The following is an 18,971-nucleotide window of genomic DNA, read 5'->3' on the forward strand; positions in this document are numbered from 1 at the left end:
TGAGCGCCTCACAGGCTAGCACTCGATATGTTATGTTATGTCACTTGGCATTTATATAGCGCCTTATGTATCATTGTTATGACCTCAAAGAAATCAGTTGGATGTGTTCAGTCTGGAGGGTGGACACCCAGGCTGAGTTTTGGCAGCGTTAGGTCTGAGGAGATGCATAAGCTAGCGGTGTGTGCTCAGCTAGCTGTGTTTAATTAGGATGATGAGTAGTTTGTGGGGTCATGTTAGTATGAGAACAGCTATACCGAATGTGTCATAGTATAGCTGTGTTCTAGTTGAGTGGTGGTGTATAGGAGAGAGTAAGCGTAGTAGTGTGATATGGTGGTTATCAGTAACGCGCCGGTGACCAAGCACTACATCCGTACCATTTAGTCTATACGTTTTGTTTACTCTATTTGTTCCATCCATTTCATCCATTCTATCCACTTTATCCGTTCCATCTACTGCAACCGTTATATCCATTCTATCCACTCATTCCCTCCATCCACTCCATCCCTTCCATCCAATCATCCCCTCCATCCTCTCCACCCACTCATCCCCTCCATCCACTCCATCCACTCATCCCCTCCATCCACTCCTTCTGCTCCATCTATTCCATCCACACACTCCATCCTTCCTATCTGTTCCATCCACTTCGTCTGTTCCATCCACTTCATCCGTTCCATTCAGTCCATCCCTTATATCCATTCCATTCGCTCCATCTGGTCCGTCCGTTCCGTCCATTCCATCCACTCCATCCGCTCCATCCACTTCATCCGTTCCATCCGTTCCCTCTGCTCCATCTGCTCCATCCACTCTGTTCGCTCCATCCTCTCCATCTAATCCGTCCGCTCCATCAGCTCCATCTGCTTCATCCATTCGATCCGCTTCATCCATTCCATCCACTGCATCCACTTCATTGGGTCCATCTATTCGTTCAGTTTCATCCACTACATTGGTTCCATCCACTTCATCCGTCCCGTCTGCTTTATCTGTTCTGTATACTTCATCTGTTCTTCTACTTCATTTCTTCCAATTACTTCATCCGTTCCATCTACTTAATCCATTCCAACTACTTAATTTGTTCTATCTACTCAATCTGTTCCATCTATTCATTCCATTCCATCTACTCCATCCATTCCATCCGTTTCATCCATTCCATCTGTTCCATCCATTCCATCCACTCTGTCCAATCTATCCACTCTATCCACTCTCTCCACTCCATCCACTCCATCCACTCCATCCGCTCTATCCACCCATTCCATCCACTCCCTCGGTTCTATCAACTCAATCCGTTCCATCAACTCAATCCGTTCCATCAACTCAATCCGTTCCATCAACTCAATCCGTTCCATCTATTCAATCCGTTCCATCTATTCAATCCGTTCCATCTACTCAATCCGTTCCATCTACTCAATCCGTTCCATCTACTCAATCCGTTCCATTAATTCCATCCATTCTGTAAAATCAATCCATTCTGTACACTTTGTCCACTTCATTTCTTCTAATTACTTCATCCGTTCCATCTACTTAATCCGTTCCATCTACTTAATTCGTCCCATCTACTCAATCCGTTCCATCTACTCATTCCGTTCCATCCATTTCATCCGTTCTATCTGTCTGATCTGTTCCATCTGTTTCATCCGCTATATCCGCTCTATCCCCTTCATCGGTTCCATCCATTCCATCCACTTCATCCTTTCTATCTAGTCTATCTACTCTGTCCGCTCCATCCACTCCATCCACTCCATCCACTCCATCTGCTCCATCTGCCCCATCTGCTCCATCCGCTCCATCTGCTCCATCCGCTCTATCCAATTCATCCGTTCCATCCACTCCATCTGTTCCATCCACTCCATCCATTCCATCCACCCCATCCACTCCATTGGTTCCATCCACCCAATCAGTTCCATCCACTTAATTTGTTCCATCTACTTCATCCGTTCTGTACACTTCATCCATTCATCTATTTCATTTCTTCGAATTACTTCATCTGTTCCATCTACATAATTTGTTCCATCTACTCAATCCATTCCATCTACTCATTCAATTCCATCTACTCATCCATTCCATCCATTTCATCTGTTCTATCTGTTCCATCCACACTATCTACACTATCCACTCTATCCACTCTGTCCACTCTGTCCACTCCATCCACTGTAACGACTCTATCCACTCTATCCACTCTGTTCGCTCTATCCACTCTATCCGTTCCATCCACTCTATCCGCTCCATCCACTCATCTATTCCATCTACTTCATCCTTCCGTCCACTCCATCCGTTCTGTCCACTCCATCTGTTCTGTCCACTCCATCAATTCCATCAGTTCTATCCGTTTCATCCATTCCATCTACTCCATCTGCTCCATCTGTTCTATTCATTCATCACTTCTATCCACTCCATCCATTTGACCCTCTCCATCCCTCCACTCCATCCTTTCCATCTGTTCGATCCACTTCATCCATTCGGTCCATTTCATCCATTCTGTCCATTGCATCTGTTCCATCCGTTCCATCCATTTCATCCATTTCATCCATTTCATCCATTCGATCCCCTACACTCGTTCTTTCCACTTCATCTGTTCCATCCACTCATCCGTTCCATCAGTTCGATCCGTTCCATCCGTTCTATTCACTCCATCTGTTTCATCTACTCCATCCGCTCATCTGTTCTATTCATTCATTGCCTCCATCCACTCCCTCCATCCTCTCCATCTTTCCCATCCATTCGATCGACTTCATCTGTTCCATGCACTTCATCCGTTCCACCCACTTCATCCCTTCCGTCCATTTCATCCGTTCAGTCCATTTCAACCGTTCCATCTACTTCATCCGTTCCATCCACTTCATCCGTTCCATACACTTCATCCTTTTCACCCACATCAACCGTTCCATCCCCTTAATCCATTCTTTCCGCTTCATCCGTTCCATCCAGTTCAGCCGTTTCATCCAGTTCAGCCATTCCATCCAGTTCAGCCGTTCCGTCCATCCGCATCATCGGTTCCATCCACTTCATCTGTTACATCCACTTCATTCGTCCTACTCAGTCTATCCATTTTAGTTTTTCTACTTGTTCGATCGGGTCCCTTTGCTCTATTGTTTTCTTTGTTCAACAACATTGGGTTTCTGGTTTATTGTGGTTATTTATTCTGTTTGTTCTAAGCGTCATTCTTTATGGGAAGAGCCACGTTTTCATTAGTTTGCGGAAGGACATGTAGTCTTCGGTTTGTTGAATGTGGGGTGGAAGCGAGTTCCACAGAGTAGAGGCCAAGGCTGAGAATGATGATCCTCCTAATCTGACTGAGTTGGTTTTTGGTATCGCTAGGAGGAGAGCAGAGCTTGATCTTAGAGTGCGCAGTGGGTGGTAGGGTTTTAGTTTGTCCTGTAGGTAAAGAGGTCCGGTTTTATGCATTGCTCGGTTGGAGATGCATAAGGTTTTGAAGGTCACCCTTTGTCCAACCAGGAGCCAGTGGAGAGTTCTGAGAGCTGGAGAGGTGTGCTCTCTTGGGCCAAGTGCTAGAAGGAATTTGGCTGCAGTGTTTTGTGCTCTTTGTAGTTTTATGAGGTGGTAAGCTTGGACACCGAGGTAGAGGGAGTTGGCATAGTCCAGTCTTAACATTACAATAGATTGGACAGCGGCGAGTCTGTTGGGAAAGGAGAGGTACGGAAAAATGCATCTAAGGATTTTGAGGTGGTTGTGGCAGGACTTAGAAACGTTGTTCATTTGGCAATAGAGGGTTAGGTCAGAGTCGAGAGTGCATCCAAGTTTTTTTTTTACAGAGGTTGAGGTGGTTGGTGGATTGCCCATGGATGATGGCCAGGGTAGAAGGTGAGGAAGAAGCTTGGTTTTGCCACACACAATGATTTCAGTTTTAGTGGGGTTTAAGAGGAGGTGGTTTGTGGTCATCCAGCGATCAATGTCACGGAGGCATGCAGCGAGGTCGGGCTGACAGCTGGGGTTTGAGTTGAGGAGTTTCAGGATTAATTGGGTGTTGTCGGCGTAGTTGTAACACAGGATATTGTGCAAGTGGATTATTCCTGGGAGGGTGGACATATAGAGGTTGAACAGGAGGGCTGATAGGAACGCTCCTTGTGGAACTCCGGTATTGACTGGTCGAGTGGCGGAAGTGAAACAGGAGAGAAGGGTTATTTGGTTCCTATTGTTGAGGAAGGATGCTATGCACTTGAGAGCGTTTCCACGGATTCCTAGGGAGTGGAGGTGGTCGAAGAGGATTGAGTGGTTGATTGTGTCAAAGGCAGCAGATAGGTCTAGAAGGATTAGGGCAGCGCATCCCGCAGCATCTGCAGTGATCTTAAGGTCGCCCCAGATTGAGTTCAGAGTGGTTTCGGTTCTGTTGTTCAGAGGTCTTTGCCTGCCTTGTGGGTGAGACCCGACTGATCGAGTGTGAAGGGTACAGTGACGTTAAACCTGATTTTGGATCCTCCTGAGTGGGATGCATCTCATAGAACACGTTATTTGAACCATGCCGTCCTCAGTAGAGGGGCTCCCGCACTTCTGTAAATACATCTTGGTTTGTGTTGAAGTTCCCAACCCATATGAAAAATGTATCTGAGAATATGTGGCCTTTACTGACCATCTGAAGAAAAAAGTCTGGGTCCTGAATGGTACCAGACATGATGATGTAGTGACCGGCATCATCAATATGGCCCGCTGCAGGAACAAAGGCAAGTGACCTATGAACACGGACAGTACCTCCTCCTAAAGAAGAGGAATATGAGGTATAGAATCTGTACAGTTCCCAGTCTCTACTGATGGAATCATTACTGGACCCACTTGAGCATCCTGCAAGAATGGCCATCCCCCTCTCCCATTCCGTTTAGGGAATCAAATGCTTTCTTCACATTAACATGGCTATTTAGACCACGGACATTCCAGTAAACTGGGAACAAAGGGCCTCATAACAAGTTTGGCAGTATTTTGGTGGTAAATCCACCAAAATACCATGAAACAGAATTACTTTTAACGCCACTGCATTACCACCATCTCTCCCCACACCTTGTACTCATAATGAGGCCCAAATGATCTAGATTATTGGGTCTGTCCCCTCCCCATGCATGACATACAAATATATGTATACATATCTGACTCCTAATACCAGCAATGAAGCACAGCTGGCAGACACTTTGATTAGCATTGCATGTTCAAATTCACATGAATCCCCAAATCAAAAATCTCCCCGCCTCCCTAGACCATCCACTCGGCCAGTGCCGCCGGTCAGGAGAAGGGCAACTGTCCCAGAAAACAGATACCACTTCATCACTGATACATTGTGCAAAACCGTGGAGGTGAAATGCAAAGCATCTTCCGAAAAAACATGATTTATAGTCAAACACAATCATACAAAATCACAATGACCAAATTACGCCTTGAGAGGCTGGACCGTGCCATCCGGGGTGGTGTATTTAATGCGTCCGATCTACACATCCTGCGTGTTTAGGCTGTGGTGCCTGTCCCTCTGCTTTCAGTCACTGAAGCATCTTGTTTGAAAATGGTGCAATAAAAATGAGTTAATAAAATGCAGATAAATAAAGAACCTTCTCAATTTTCCAACACTGTTAGATTCCAACGTGCGTTGGATACTATCCACATGGGTACTGTTAACTAGAACACAATACAGATAGTTGTATAAATTAAACTTGTAGGAATTTTTCAACACTTCTTATTCTTCTATTCATAATACAGAAATGAAAGTTTAGCAAGTTACATTTTTTCACAAAATCTGATGTGGAAAACGCTGTGCTGTCAAGAAATGCATCAAACCCGCTTAGTATGTGCTTAATTCAACAGATGTGATTATGTAATAGGGACATACACATGCTCACTTTTCAGAAATTACAGAACTTCCAACAGAGAAAAAACACATTTTGCGGCACACATTGACGTTTAACAGCATACGAGATTACATAACTGATTAAAACGCGTCTGCGGCCTGCCACGGTGGTTAAGGTTCAGCCGGCTGCATGCTGAACAGATGTGGCGTGACAGCCAAAAAACATAAGACTGCTGGGTTCAAATCCGAAAATATATGACTCCAGTGATGGAAAGAGTGTCAGCAACCAAGTGTTTGCCACCTGCTCTACCACTGAGTCACTGGACAATATCACCTCCAACTTTGCATGCATGTCTAGGTTCAGAGAGGGGTGTCTGGCAGTTTAAGAAAGGAGTTCTTCAAATGAAAGGAAAACTTTAAAATGCCTTCAATGTAAATAAGGCATGCTGAAGCTCATTTTGTCCCTGTATGTGCAAATTAGGCAGTGGGGACTGCATAGGTTTGGGTCCCCTCCACGTAATTTTCATCATGTGCACTCTAGCGTGCAAAATGGCGGTGTACAGTGGAGGAGCATGGCAACCGAGTACAATGAATTCCTGTGGAACCCGCTTGATTTTTGCTGATGTAATAAGTAGGCGGATTCCATAGCAATCCACAGCATTAGCAAACATGAGCTTCACTGTGATCAGTGTGTGTCTAGAAACGCTACACAATTTGTCAGACGCTGTCAAAGGCCAATCTTCAATACTCTCCACAAACATTCAAGTGTTGGTCTTCTTTTGAAGAAATGTGACAGAAACAGAGGAAAATCCCAAAGGAGATTATAGGAATGTGTTTCATAGTGCGGACTGTACTGTCACTAGGCATGGTGTGAATTGTTGTGCCTTTCAAAGTGGGATTGGGTATTATAAATAGTCTATCAACCCCTACAGCAACTGTCTACAGTTGAGGGCTCTGCCATACATTACATTCAGAACATATACTCATTGAATAACAGACAGCCACATGCAAATTACAAGCACACTTTTCAGTTATAACAAAGATACATTCAACACATGTTTTCTTGTGTGTCCCATCGGGTTATTGCAGTACAAATGTTTTAAATCAGATACAATCATGATCATAGTAATGCATAACCACCTGTCGAGAAAAATACTGCCTAGACATCACCAATTTCAAAGATTCTGTTTGCTATAGAGAAAAAACGATCTTTCTTCCCCCACCTCAGTCCCTGAATATCCATGTCCCTGTCCAGAGGATTCCTGTGCACCTGACCTTGGGCTAGTGGGAAGTCTAGTGTAGTATTATACTCATGTTGTCCCTGCAGTCCCCCCTGTACCACCACAAGCCCAACACTAACCCACAAGCACAATAAACACAAAATCAACATGCACACTTGGCAGTCATACCCATGACACATTGCAACACACGTCCACCCATCGGGTAGACCCTCGGGTGTACCCAGTATGTATAAATGTTAATATATCAGCGGGAATGGCAACTTAACAGTATCCTGAAATATCTTTCTGAAAGTTATGGAATGAAGACCATCCTTTACAAATCAAAGTCTAACACATAAATTAGGATACATGGGTGAAGAGCAGATCAGTTTAAAGCTACAAGTATCATGTAGTAACATCAAACCTTGTGTTGTACAGGGCCTGCCAGTGTAATTTTTAGGCTGTCTTCTGAAATGTAATGCCTTCATTTTGCATGTAAACGAGTTTGTTATGATTTTAAAAACATAGACAAGAATGTGCCCTTAAGTCTGTTCTTAGCACTTAGGGCCATATTAAAAACACATACTAATAAAGGCTCAAATGTAGGATTGTATGTAGGTAACATATAGGCATTTGAGAGCCACTGACATCATATGATTGGCCCCTTGCATCATTTTCCTGCTGTTGCTATGCCATAGGTAAACTCCTTGGTTTCTGGCTACTTCTATCATGCAGAAACGTCAAAGGTTGTGCTGTTTGGGGCTTACTAGTGTTATTTTTAAGCTGTCTTCTGATATTGAATGCCTCAGTTGTGCATGTAAATGAGATCCTGTTGTAAATAGAACAAGACAGAGGTGTGCCCTTGCACCAGTTCCTTGCATTTAAATCCTGTTAAACTGGTAGATATGACAAGAACTGTGAGGCAATGGGTTACTAAAGGTACATCACTCAGACATCCGATTAAAATACACAAAATCCAGTTTAGCCACACCTTTCACAATCTGTGGACACACAGTGGCAGAATTGCACTTTTGAATCTTAGAAAGCGTTAAAATGCTTGCCAGTAAACCTCTTACAGAGGAACCTTTGCACTAACCAAAAGGTCTTAATGAGATTGTTGATTGGTCTTTAGTTTCATAAATAAAGGCATTGTTCAGTGACCAACGAAGGATTCAATACACATCCGTGAGCAATGCTTGTTGACGTGATAGACTTAGTATGGTTTTTATGTTCATTAGAGTTTTGTAATCACAGAACTGGTAAATGATGAGGTAATTCCTCTATCCGGTCAATCGAGAGTGGGTGACTGATGTGAAAAGGCAGGCACACAGGACGACCCAAAACCATCAGAGACCATGTAATAAGGTACGCTGATTGACGGGGAGTTGCCGGGTCCCATGTGGAGTGGAAGACACAGCTTGAGGGAGCAAGCGAACAAAAGAAGCCACATGATTGGATTTGGGATCCTGATGGATGTCAAGAGACATTTAGAAAACTAAAACGAACGAATAACACTTGGCAGGATAGTGAACCAAGTTTAGTGGCATACTTGTGAGAACCTGCATTGCGAGTCTGGGACCTGCACCCATATAGAATCAAGCATCTAGATTGCTCGACATAGTCACAGTACCTGAGGGACTGGGGAAGCAAGGTGACTGCAGCCAGAGAAAGACCAGGGAGGAAGGGAGACATTCACCTCACTGTTATAAAGACACCCAGGAAGCCTGCGAAGAAATGTGTTCTGAAAGCCTGAGAAACGCCTGGGGAAGGGAGGCATTTTGCTGAGGTCATCCACACAGTGTTTGAATTGTTGCTTTACATTAACACAGAACTTGTCAGGCAAGTAAACCAAGTCTGTGCTTGGGTCTAAGTGCCTGTAGGAAACTCCTTTTCTGTGTCCCAGTGCGTACCAGGACTGCCAAACAGGGTCAGGGACAGAGACAGAGAAGAAGCCTGAGAAGGCCCAATTGGGGAACTTCCCCACCAATTGTTGAACTGTGTTACAAGCCTGAGGAAGGCTGGGGAAAGGAGACATCCCTCAGCAGATGATACCCTGTACCAGAAGCCTGAGGAAGGCTGGGGAAGGGAGGCATTCCCCCAACCGATGATACCCTATACCAGAAGACTGAGGAAGGCTGGGGAAGGGAGACATTCCCTGTCACAGCCAACTGTTCCAGTGCAGAAGCAGCACAAACTCCTGCCTCCCCTTGGCGGTCTTGGCACCTGGATTGTGTAGAACACAGGCAACCGCGACCCCCACGAGGAAAGAGGGTTAGGGTCCATGGATTGGATGGGTAAAGTGTAATAGGGAAACCAGGTAGAGCGTTAGGGAGAGGTTATGGGTAGGGAATGGGGTCAGAGGAAAGGCATGCTCCTTGGCTCTTGTCGTTTGAGCCTTGTTGCTGTTTTATTTTGCTGTTGTGATGCTTCAGCTTCAGCACCACACCACTCTCACACACACGCTACTTCACACTACACACATACTTGCACCCGCTTCTGCTGCTGAGGCAATGCACTCAGTATACACACTGAGTTGTGCTCCATACAGCAGCTGGGTTGTGAGGCTGGTTTACTACCCAACTCTTAAAACCTTTTTTCTGATAGTACTCCTGTCACTGCACCTGTGGTGCCTAAAACAAATCATAAAGCAATTCTGACAGTTCACCAGTCTCTGCACCTATGGTGCCTAAAACAAAACATAAAGAAACATTCCTTTTGCTGTGCTTCAACATACTTGCATGGCTGTGCATGTTAACATAAACAAATAGAGAAGCACTTAGCTCTGGCTTCCTGTGTTCGTGTGGTGCAGCTCTGTGGAGGCTCGCAGAGTTCATTGCCCAGCGTCGTGGGGTGCCGGAACAGCGTTTTGCCTACCAAAAGGGAAAACAATTAGTGTGCGCTCTTCACCCTGTAGCGCTGCTTTAGTCACTAGAACATTAAATGAATATGTTATGTTTTTAAAAGTATGTTTGCGGAATGAGTCGCTGCTGAGCCGCATGCAATTAGTATCCAAGTTTTAATCAGTCTCGGGGATTGTTATTTTCCCATGCGTGGTTCCCAAAGGCTTTCCGTTGTCATTGCGGGAAAAACCGGCGCCCCTCCCTGGTTGGGTATCATGCGTTCAGAGTTTTGCTGCGCTCCCACACATGCATTCCCTTATCTTTTCAATATGCAGGGCTGAAGGAATCACTTCTGGCGAGGGCGTGCCCCGCAGGAAGCTTAGGGAACGGAGCTCCTCTGCTGAGCGTCCGTTCGGGTGAATCAATGAATGCGAACAGAGATCTGAGGCTCGCGCATGCACATTTGTGTCTCCACGCATGCGCGCTGACCCAGGCGTTGGCTTGGGCATCAACCCGCGAGTTTGCAGTCCCCTGGTGCCCGGTAGTTCCTTCAAGCTGTTCCTGGGCTGCTGGGGCTGTAATTTCTGGAGGACAGGGACTGCAGGGATGTGTGTTCCGCTCCAAATAGTTCCCTTATGCTTTTTCCCTGCAGATGTCATCCTTGCACACCAAACACACCTGCAGTAAGGGCAGAGATGACATCTGCTACATGAGACAGCCCCCACCACACCTGCCACTATCTTGCGCTGATCGTGCTTTTGGGCACGCTTTATGACAGTGCATCCCCTCCCGGCGGAAGGGCCTGGCTTAGAGGGATGGTTACAGTGGTATAGGAGTAAGAGCCGAGGAGCATGAAGATTGGTGGCAGGATCCCATGAACATTCCTCTGGACCAAAACCCACCCAGTTGATCAGATAGTACAGCTCGCCTCCCTGCATAGCCTGTACTTCTTACTCTGCATATTCCTCTACTAAAACAGGTGGTGGTCATTCCATTGTTGTGTGTGGTGCAGCTTGTTTTAGAAGGGCCACATGGAATGCTGGGTGTATCTTCATATGTGGGGGTAACTGGAGTTTCATGGCTAAAGGATTTATTACCTGCATAATGCGAAATAACCCCAGGAAACAAGGTTTTAACTTTTGAGACCCGGCTAACTGTTGGTGTTGCGTCGAGAGCCAAGCCTTGTCGCACACTTTGTAGTCAGGGCAGGCCCGACTTTTCTTGTCGGCATATGCCTTGCTAGCAGCTTTGGCCGTGGTTAGATTCTAATGTGCCATTTTCCATGCCTGTGTCAGCAGCTCCACTCTGGCTTGAACCGACGGTAACACATATCCGGGATGGGCGTGACAGTAGGTTGGATATGTGGGTTGTATCCAAAATTTGTGTAGAAAGGGGAAAAACCTGTGGAGCCATGTTTGGAGTTATTATATGCTAGTTCTACCAGCCAAAGTGTCTCCTGGCGCCCCTTTCTTGGATCCTCCCATCGGAGTAGGTCTTGCGCTGTCATTGCATCTCTGATTTGCTTGAATAGCGTATTGGTCACACTATCTACGATCCTGGCTGGGGATATTATGTGTTTTGTTGGCTCTTCCGTATTGGCCGGGGCAGGCGACTCTGGGTACCTTGATAGTATGTCTGCCTTCTTGTTGTCTTGTCCAGGGCGGTACGTCACCACAAAGTCAAATTCTGCAAAATACATGGCCCATCATAGCTGACGCGAGGTGAGGACCTGTGCCGATTTCAAGAACTGGAGGTTACAGTGATCCGTTAGGACTGTGATGGTATGTCGTGCCCCTAGGAGATAGTGCCTCCACTCGGCAAAGGCAGCCTTGATAGCGAGCAACTCCTGATCCGCTATGGTATAATTGTTTTCCGCAGGTTTCAGTTTTCTGGAGTAGAATGCCACCGGGTGGAGCTGGCCAGATTGATCCCTCTGTGACAGGATAGCGCCTAGTGCATAGCTGGAGACATCCGTTTCCACCAGAAACGGTTGCGTCAGGTCTGGGTGCAGGAGTACTGGTGCTGAGGTAAAAGCTTCCTTCAACTATTTGAAGCTCCTTTCTGCTTCCGCACCCCATACAAACGGTGCTTTGAGAAGGCGCATTATTGCTAGAGATTTCTGAATGAATCCCTGAAAGCTTGTCATATAAGTGATGTTCTCGCAAGCGCTGCAGGACCGACTTAAAGTGTTGCACGTGTTCTTCTTTATTTGAGAGTAAATCAGAATGTTGTTAATATAAAACACAATGAAGATGTCTAGGAGTCCTCGCAGTACCTCGTCCAGGAAGTGTTGGAAGGCGGCGGGTGCGTTGCAGAGACCGAATGGCATGACTTGGTATTCGTATAGTCCAAATTTTGTCCTGAAGGCAGTCTTCGATTCATCTCCTTCGCGCACCCGCACCAGGTGGTAAGCCCCTCGCAGATCCAGCTTGGTGTAGATAGTAGCTCCGCGGACCTGATCTAGTAACACTGGTATGAGAGGAAGTGGAAAACGGTTTGTGATAGAAATGTGGTTTATTGCACGGTGATCAATGCAGGTTCTAAGGTCCCTGATTTTTTTGTGACAAAAAACAACAGCAAAGAGATTGGCAAGGTAGAGTGGCAAAGAGTGGCAAATAAAACCATTCTTCAGGTTGGCATCAATATACTCCTTTAAATGCTGGTTCTCGGCCTCTGTCAATGCGTATATCCTGTTGCAATGCAATGTAGCTCCCGGATCCAGGTCTATCCTGCAGTTGAATGGAGCGGAAACGGGGCAGTCAGAACGAGGGAAACCTCGCTAGACTTGTTTTGTTAAGGGTTGAGTTAATGTTTAATGTTCAAGGGGAAGGGAGCCCCCACCCTAGGGACCCATTTAAAGTTGTATATGTAATGTACCAAGACCCTCATCTGCAGAACAGTTGTGGTGCAAACCAAGATCTCTCAAGGCAATGCAACCTACCAAACCAAGCGATTGGGCTACTTCACGGGCCACCCTCACGCCCACAACTACACTCAGATCATGGCTGACAAGATTAGAATTATGTCCTGGAATGTCAGAGGCTTAAACAGCTATGTCAAGCAACATTGTGTCCATACATTCATGAAACGTCATAAAGTTGGAGTCGCCCTGCTGCAAGAGACCCACCTAAACGCACCCAAGTTAGCAGCGCTGGCCAAAGTCTGGAGGGGTACCCTGGTGGGCTCCACATACTCCACGTACGCTAGTGGAGTCTTAATTTGGATTGCTCCTTCCATCCCCATCAATCTGACCCACACTAAAACAGACAACAAAGGCAGAATGGCCTTGATACAAGGCACCATCGAGGGGAGGCACCTTTGCCTGATTAGCACCTACGCTCCTAACCATGACGCCAGTCTTCTTCCGCTCGTTGTACACCCGCCTGAGCCCATGCAGAGATAGCATAATAATTTGGGGGGGTGACCACAATTGCACCCTAGACCCTCGCATTGACAGATCCAACAATAAACACGTCCGGCCTTCCCCACCCGCCAAAATATTGAATGCCCTCGCACACCAATTCGCTTTGAAAGACCTATCGAGAGAACAGCACCCAGATAACAGAGTTTACTCCTTTTACTCACCCCCACATGCCGTACACACCAGAATCGACTGCATATTCACTAGTGATGAACACCTAGACCTGTTCGAAGATACACAATACCTGGCCAGGGTGCTGTCAGATCACTCCCCTCTGATGACCACTTGGACTGTAATCACGCCCAGACCCCCAGTTCCTACATGGAGACTCAGAAGCGAAGCGCTGTTAGATAAAGCCTTCTGTGAACAAATTAGACAGAGCACGTCAGATTATTGGCAGACCAACTTAGACAGTGTTCAACACATAAGCACGGCATGGGAAGCATACAAGGTGGTGATGAGGGGAGAAATGATCGTTGCCACTGGAGGGGCCCAAAGATCCATCACGTCCCTGCTAGCGCGCACTGAAGAAAAGTTGAGAGACTTGGAAAAAATAACGTCCGCGGACCTTGCCCACATGCACAAAACAATAGAGCTTAAGCAAGCCTGCCTAGCACACTGGGAGTCACTAGGGAAGATAAACTATGCAAAATATGTTGAAAGGAATCATGCCCTAGGCGACAAACCCGGGAAATTATTAACATGGCTCTATAAACGTGAAATTCCCAGGAAACCCATTTGCCTAGTCCGGGGCACAGATAGCCAGAACATCCACACACAAATGGGGATTAATCTAGCGTTCAAAGAATACTACCAGGCCCTTTATTATGACGCTACACCACCCACTGACATAGAAATTGAGGATGTCCTCGACATCATCAAGCTACGTCAGCTTGATGAACAAATAGCCGAGACCCTAGAAGGCCCCATCACCCCTGAGGAGGTTGCGGTCACTATTAGATTGCTCCCTTTTGGGAAAGCACCAGGAACCGACGGACTCCCAGGAGAGTTCTATAAGACCTACGAGAATATACTAGCCCCTCTGCTATCCCAAGTATAAAATGAAGTGTATGAGTTGGGTCACCTTCCAGACACCATGAGAGAGGCGGTCATCATCCCCCTTTTAAATCCAATAAGGATAGTTCAGAATGCGAATCATACAGACCTCTGTCCATGCTTAACGTGGATAACAAGATACTGACGGCGCTACTAGCAGGGAGGCTAAGGGTAGCCGTCCCGCTCTTAATTCACCACAGCCAGACAGGATATGTGCAAGGCTGCTCCATCACAGAAAACGTACGTAGACTGCACCATGTCATATATAGCACTGACAACAACCCGGATAAATGTGCAGTGGCGTCCTTAGACGCCTCCAAGGCATTTGATTCAATCCGATGGAAATGGCTCCACGCCACTTTGGCCAAGATGGGGATTGGGCCTGCCTTCCTTAAATGGGTCAAACTCACCTACACAGACCCCACCGCCAGGGTGCGCACGAACAACACCTTCTCTGACAAGTGGAATCTCTCCCGGGGTGCACGACAGGGATGCCCTCTCTCGCCTATGCTCTAAATCTTAGCTATTGTAACGCTCACCTGATTCCCACGGAGGTGCCGACCTGTTCTGGACTGCTATGACCTCTTCTAAGGTGATGCGCAGGACTCGGAAGACGGACTGGACCAGACCCCCAAACCTCGCCTGTCTGGCCCGTAGAAGAATCCTTCTGTAAATGGAAAAGGGGATTAACTGTCTGCTGAATAATGTGTCGGATTCCCCCCCATCCCCCTCTCACACTCCTCGAACCCCCTCCGCGATTCCCCGTAGAGTCTCACCTTAGAGTCTGAAAGGACGAGCTCTCCATCCTGCTTCCGATGCAGGGGCGCGTTGATTTCCAATTACTTCACTGGATCTCGGGTTTGGTGAGTATTCAACTCCGCTTGACTTTTCCGATATGAGGACGTAAGTATTCAGTTGTAAAAGTTCAAGCCTTAATTGTCCATTGTCCTTTTCTCTATTTCAGATATAGGATGAAGAATCCACGTAGAGGAATGGATTCGCCGAAGGTAAACTCTGGTGAGTCTTTTTGATGGATGGTTCCCTTAGTGATCTTGCTTTCACTCACTAATGCATGTGTCTTTTTCCCCTTAGGGGCCGGGGTACTGAAGTGCCAAAGAAGCGGCGCCGACCCGAGGTGAGGAATGATTGTCCCAACAATAAATCAGGTAAGTCTTAAGGTGGAAGAATCAGGCCTTCCTCAATCTGTTCCTTCGCTCACCTTTGTTTTGTCTCTTTTTCTCCTTAGGCGCTGAAAGGCGACGGATGGTGCCAATGGTTGCTGAAGAGCCCGAGGGCGCCTCGTGAAGGTGAGTGGAACGCGGCGCTGCAGCGAGCGATGCAATGCGCTTCTAAAGATAATGTCTTTTCTCAGGATCGTCGGAGTGATGGTTCCGGACTCCGGATGGAGGTAGGTAAAGTTCAATTATTCACCTTTCTCTCCTTTCCTTCCTTTTCAGGTGTTCCAGGTTGCAGGCGGGCGTGGCTGGAGCCACGATGCAGGAGCAGACACGGTGAGCGTCCAGCTGCTAGATGCAGAACAACGTGAAGCATGAGCTGCTGTCTAGGCGTGGTTTAAATAGCCCCCAAAGGAGTTCCAGGTAAGTATTCTTCCTCAGCCACGCCCGAGTGGTAAAATAGTCCCATAGGTAAAAGAGTCCCTTTCAGACCTCAAGGAGGTCTGGATCCGGCAGCATGGTCTGCATCAGGTAAGTCCATCCAAGCACTCCCATAATGAGCCTGGCGCCTATGGTGCCAGGACTGATGCCTTCTATGAGCCTGGCACCAAAGGAGCCAGGACATGTCCAAAGAGCCCCTATAAGGGGTTGCTGAGTCCCTACCTGGGGACATGATGTCTGCTTTCGGGGACGCTGAGCCTGAACTGGCTTCCCGGGAGTAGGCATCATGACAGCTATTGAACCAGTGGCGGCATACCTCAGACAGGAGTATGGCGACGGGGGTATAGTAATTAACGGGATGACCCACTTAGTCTCCATGTATGCGGATGACATGCTTCTTTACCCAAAAGACCCCGAACACATACTGCCCTACATACTGGAGACATTGGAGGGGTTTCATAGATGCACAGGTATCCAAAGCAACTACGATAAGTCATGCCTGTACCCCCTAGCAGCCCTAAGTAAGTCCAAAGAAAAACACCTCCCAACTGTTGCCCTTAAATGGGAACCTATGTCCTTCAAATACTTGGGCATTACGATCTACCGAGACCCCAAAACTGAACACATGTTGAACACACTGAAGGCGAAAGAGGGTTTGGTCAAATCAATAGACTTCTGGAGCAAGCTACCACTTTCGGTGGCAGGCAGAGCAGAGCTCCTTAAAATGGTTGCACTACCGAGATTCCTTTACTTCTTCACCAATGTCCCGTACAATATCCAGCAACCATTCTTCAAGGATCTAAATAAACTCTGCAGAAAATTCCTTTGGCTAGATGGAAGACACAGAGTCGCCCTGGAAAGACTCAAAGGCCATATGACAGAGGCGGCCTCAAGGTCCCCAATTTTGAACTTTACTATATAGCAGGTCAATTGAAGCATGTGATCCAATGGATGGCCGATGACGCCACAACTGACACTCGCCTTCTGCAGCCCACAAACTCCCTAAAGCTACTCAGGGACCTATTCTGGATCGAACCGGGAGCAAGACATCAGGATTCACAGTTAATCCACCTCGGAACCCAGATATGGAAGTGCGCCTGCAAAGCTGCTGGAGTGGTCAACCCTTACTCCCCACAGATCCCGATTAGTGCAATCATGACATCCAGGCCAGAGGGCCAGAAGGTGATAAGGAACACATGGGAGACCTACGGTGTTGCCACCCTGGGAGATCTGGTAGACGATCAGGGTATCCTTACGTTTACAGAACTACAGGAGTCCACAGGGATACCAACAGGACAGTTCCTCCTACACAGCGCTGTTGTACAAAGACTCTCAAAACGCTGGCTGGAAATGGAGACCCTTGACACCAGACATGAGGTCATTGAGAACCCGTTGAGTGTGACAGAGGGAGGACATGAAACCTCGAGGCTCTACGAAACTTTGCTCACCTGTACTACACAACAAGACCTTAGGAGCAGCAGGAGCAAATGGGAGCTAGAACTTGACGCACAGTTCGAAGACAATGAGTGGGAGGTTATAACACACTACCACAAAAAAGTATCTAGAAAAGCCCGCCTGCAGTTTATACAATTCTATATAATCAACAGGGCATACCTTACCCCAGACATTATCTCAAGATTCAGCAGAGCAGGCGTCGCAATGTGCCCCAAATGCCAAGAACCCTGTGTGGGGATGACACACATGTTCTGGGGATGCCCGGCAATTCAAACCTTCTGGACGCAAATCAAAGTAAGGGTGGCGGAGGTAGATATCGCATTAGTTGTGCAGACACCTAAGGCGTGCATTCTGGGCTCATACCGTAAAGGTAAAAAGAATAAGCCTCTGAACAGACTTAAGGACTTAATGTATATTCTAGCAAAAAGACGAATCGCCATGGCTTGGAAATGCCCCAGAGCCCCTAGTGATTCAACGTGGTGGGAGGACCTCCGGAGATGGACAGCAGCCGAAACAGGGGCTTGGGAGCTGGCGCAACAACAACAAAAGCTAGACACCCCTGCGGATCTATTACAATGGATGGCCATCACAACAAGCCTTTTTTACACGAAGGGCGATAGCTCCACCAGTGAGGACTTGGACAGCCCACATTAACCCTGCACGCACTTGGATTGTGTCACAGAACAGAATGGACTTGGTCAAGTTAGGAGGGAGGGAAGTGGGGGTTAATTGTGATTATGTTATTGTTTCCCAATCATGCATACGTTTGTATTGTTTTTGGAAAATAAAAATTAATTTATATCCTGCAGTCGAAAGACCGATGGGGAGGCAATGTTTACGCCGCTGATTTGCTGAAGACGTCATGGTACCCCTTGTATTCGGAAGGAAGCCCTACCAATGCCTCTATTTCTTGTGTTGCTCCTAGGACCTGTACTATGCGCCCAGCCTCCTTAGTGTCCTTAGTGCAATGACTGCTGCAGTAGTCAGAAGAGAAACGTACCGTGCTGCATGTCCAGTTAATAGCGGGATTGTACAATGCGAGCCACAGGAGACCATGGATGAACCCAAACTGTGGGGCTGCTATGATGTCGAATCGAATGAGTTCTCTGTGTCCTTGGATATCAAACACCATTTCCCCTGTATGTTGTGTTACTGCTCCCGACTTTAACGGGGATCCATCCACCGAACAGACCGCCGCTTGACCATCTTTGAGGCTCATGGGTAAACCCATCCTTTGTGTGTAATGCATGTCCACGAAATTCCCTGTAGCCCCTGAATCGACCATCAGGGTAACAGGTTGGTCGTATCGACGTGTTCTCAGGACACCGATCACTGTGATGTGGGTCGCGTGTGCATGCATTCACCAACAGGTGATACCCTGCACCAGAAGCCCGAGGAAGGCTTGGGAAGGGAGACATTCCCCAACAGATGATACCCTGTACCAGAAGCCTAGGCAAGGCAGGGAAAGGGAGACATTCCCCCAACAGATGCTACCCTATACCAGAAGCCTGAGAAACACTGGGGAAGGAAGACATTCACCGACAGATGATACCCTGCACCAGGAGCCCGAGGAAGGCTTGGGAA

This window comes from Ambystoma mexicanum, chromosome 5q (assembly GCF_040938575.1).
Source record: "Ambystoma mexicanum isolate Mex_15411 chromosome 5q, UKY_AmexF1_1, whole genome shotgun sequence".
Classification (NCBI taxonomy): domain Eukaryota; kingdom Metazoa; phylum Chordata; class Amphibia; order Caudata; family Ambystomatidae; genus Ambystoma; species Ambystoma mexicanum.